Below are 4,226 nucleotides of genomic sequence, written 5' to 3' on the forward strand. Positions count from 1 at the left end.
TTTTTTTTTTTGGGGGGGGGGGGTAGTATTATTAGTAGAGTATTATTACCATCATCATTATCATTATTAAAGCAGTGAGCTGGCAGAATTTTTAGCATGCCAAGTTAAATGCTTATCTGTCCTTCCATTTTTCTGTACAGTAGAGTATGATATGAGGAATATTTGGCTACTAGTTCTAAAGATTTAGCTACCACATATAGTGCCTTGATGATGGTGCATCATCATCGTCGTAAGACAAGGAGACACTCTCACACACCCACATGTATACACATGATTGACTTTTAGATTCTGCCTAGTAGAAGACATTTGCCCAAACTACCACATAGTGCAGTTCTATATTTAAGAGATGAGGAATTATGCACATTATTTACATTTGACGGATATTTGTCCTCATCTTGTTTGTTGTTAACACAACGTTTCAGCTGATATACCCTCCAGCCTTCATCAGGTGTCTTGGGGGGAAATTTCGAACCTGGGTTCTCATTCCTAAGGTATTTTTCGATATTATCATTATTATTATTATTCAGGTCATTGCCTTGAATCGAACTTGGAATCTTGGGGTTAGTAGCCCACGCTCTTAACCACTATGACCTTATTAACCGTTGGGTATATGGCATAGTGGTTAAGACAGGCACATGCACTCGTACTCGATACCACTGACAACAACGACCTTATTAGCCGTCGGGCATATGGCATAGTGGTTAAGAGCGCAGGCTACTAACTCCAAGATTTCAAGTTCGATTCAAGGCAGTGACACGAATAATAATAATAATAATGATAATATCGAAAAATACCTTTGGAATGAGAACCCAGGTTCGAAATTTCCCCAGGACACCTGATGAAAGCTGGAGGGTATATCAGCTGAAATGTTGTGTTAACATGAAACAAGATGAGGACAAATATCCGTCAAATGTGAATAATGTAGCACACAGTGGGACCGAACCCTAAACCATGTGGTTGGTAAATAAAATTCTTCATCACACAGTCATATCTGCCCCTATTATTTCAGTATATTTTACAAAAGGAAAGCCACTTATCCCTCTTCCCTGATAATATTTATTTTGTTTTCCTGGATTTATTAGAAATGGTAAATTACCATAAATCAAAGCCTTTCATATTAGATTTGTCACATTGATTTTCTTTGTGCTTCAGTGTTCTCTCAAAATGCAACACATTTTTTTCCCCCCCACCTCTTGAAACTATCTGCAGCATTCATTTAAGTATTATTAGAAATTTACCATAAAGCTTATCAAAATTCATAGCAGACATTCCCAGTAATAACAAAGTAAATCTGTTTGAAGAAATATTCATGAAGTGTGTCGTATAAATTTTTTAATGATTTTAGATCTGTTGTTATTAAGGTGGAAGTTTGAAATCCAAACTGCTGTTGTCTGTTAAGTGATGTTTTGTTTTTTCACCATGTGACACTTGCTGTTGAAAGTTTTTAGCAATAAAGCAATTTAGATTTGAATTGATTTTATTCTGGTGTGCATTTAATTGCGTCATAAACCCATAAAGGAATCTTAAGTTTGGGTGTGTGTGTGTTTACACCAAATATCAAGTTTCTGAGCCAGGCTACTTTCTTTCTGTTTTTTTTTTTTTATTTGAAGCTGTGACATTGAGAAAGATGTGTGTATGTCTTTGTGTTTTTGTGTATAAAGTATGCATTCATCCTCATTTATCATTGATCCGGAATAACACAATATGTTCCACAAATTGATCTGTGATAATAAGGGTTGCGGATCGAAGATTCTGTTTGGATCACAAAAGCTTGCCTGAGTGACTATACACAATGCTGGAGACAACTTGGGATCTTGGAACGAAACCTAGTTTTCCCCATTTGTTCTTAGTCATCATCATCATTCAAAGTCCATTTTTCATGCTGGCATGGGTTGGATGGTTTGACATGAGCTGATAAGGTCAGGGGTCACACCAGGCTCCAATTGTCTGCTTTGTCCCTTTTTTTTAACACCAATCATTTTACAGAGTGTACTGGGTGCTTTTTATACAGCACTAGCATGGATGCTTCTTACATGGCTCCAGCATGGGCTGGTTCTATTATTCATTTATCACTAATTCATTAAACAGGATTTTTTTAAAAATCAAACTCCTGTGCTAAATGAGAATAGATGTACTTACATTGTGTGTGTGTGTGTGTGTGTGTGTGTGGGTGTGGTAATAACATAGTTATATGTCTGAGGAAAGAGGGTTTTACCAAAACCTCCTGAAGTCATAAATTATAGAAGATGGAAGAATCAGAGTTTAAGAGGGGGACCAGAAACTCTTCAAGGTAGCAGTGCTTGGAATGACAGACTATTCTATGTACAGAATGTTGGAAGAAAAATAAAATACAGCTTTGATGGTAGGGAAAAGGGTGGATTAGCTTTTGGTGGTTATTGTGGTTTGCAACCAATTAGTTTTAATAAACCGAATGCAGCAGAAAGATCTGATAGGTTTGGAGATAGTTCATTCATTTGTTTTTGTTTTGTCCTTGTAATTAAATGAGTTGATTGGCTGTAGCAGAGATTTTAATGAATTAATAATGAGTGTCTTTCACAACCTTGTAGCTCTCCCTTGATGTCAGTACTTGGCTCTGGTTTGATGGAGTAAAGCGAATGGGAGGGGGGGAATAAAGCATCTCTAGGATTGAGTGTCAATCTATCTATTGCTTGTAATCATCATCATCATTGTTTAACCCCTGCTTTCCATTCTAACATGGGTTGGACAATTTGACTGAGGACTGGTGAACCGGATGGCTGCACCAGGCTCCAATCTGATCTGGCAGAGTTTCTACAGCTGGATGCCATTCCTAACGCCAACCACTCTGAGAGTGTAGTGGGTGCTTTTACGTGCCACCAGCATGAGGGCCAGTCACGCAGTACTGGCAATGGCCACGCTCAAAATGGTGTTTTTTACGTGCCACCTGCACAGGAGCCAGTCCAGCGGCACTGGCAACGACCTCGCTCGAATGATTTTCTAATGTGCCACTGCACAAGTGCCAGTAAAGCGACGCTGGTAACGATCACACTCAAATGGTGCTATTTACGTGCCACTGTGGAACTGAAACTTGAGCAACAGATATGAACACAGGGATGCAGGTTTGATTGTATGGTAAGAAGTTAGCTTTCCAACCATATGGTTTCAGGTTCAGTCCCACTGTGTGGTACTTTTGCCAAGTATCTTCCTCTGTAGCCCTGGGCTGTCTGAAGCCTTGTGAGTTAGTTTGGTAGACGGAAATTGAAAGAAATCTCTCATCTATCTATTTGTTTGTGTGTGTGTGTTACTGTTTCCTTACCATGATGTTGTGTGATAGTTGTATGTGAGTGTCATCATCATGCAAGCAGTGTCCTCTATTTCCAGTCTTTTGAGACATGTCTGGTCATGGCAAAATATTACCATACTTAGAAACGGGTGAAGGTTGGTGACAGGAAGAGCATCCAGACATAGAAAATCTGCCTCAACAAATTCCATCCTACCCAAGCAAGCATGGAAAACTGAATGTGAAATGATGATGATGATGGTTATGATGACCTTTGACAAGCAAAGCTAATCTTTTTGACTTTCTTGCTTTGGCATCCATCCTGTTGGAGTACTATATTATTGTCTGGACTTAATCTGTGTGGATCTTTTCTTCCTGATTGATTTATGCATGGCTTTCATCCAAGAGACTTTCCAGACAATCAGCTCCATGTTTTGAGCTTGTAGTTGTCCCATAAATGTGCTTAACTACGTAATCTATATAAAGCAACTTACTCTTTCTACACATTCTCGTTATATCGGTAATTTACAATCTCAAGTTAAACTAAGTCTCAAGTGTTTATAACCAAGTCATTTTTTCTTTACGTCAATGATTTATATTTCATTGAAACACAAACACTAAGCATTATTCTCTTGTGATTCATTTGGGATCATAAAGCTTTCGTAAAATGAAATTGTTGATGTGTTTTATATTTTTAACATGTTTGAGCAGACCATTTTATTAACAAACCAAATCCATGCAAATGGGTTTGCTTAGTCTACTGTGTGGTTGGGAAGCTTGCTTTGCAAGTACAGAGTTTCAGGTTCAGTACCACCGTTCAGTACTTTGGCCAAGTGTCTTCTACTATAGCCCTGGGTCGACCAATTCCTTGTGAATGAATTTAGTAGAAAGGAACTGTGTATCATGTGTGTGTGTGTGTGTGTGTGTGTGTATATATATATATATATATATATATATATATATATAT

This window comes from Octopus bimaculoides, chromosome 7 (genome assembly GCF_001194135.2).
Source record: "Octopus bimaculoides isolate UCB-OBI-ISO-001 chromosome 7, ASM119413v2, whole genome shotgun sequence".
NCBI classification, from domain to species: Eukaryota; Metazoa; Mollusca; class Cephalopoda; order Octopoda; family Octopodidae; genus Octopus; species Octopus bimaculoides.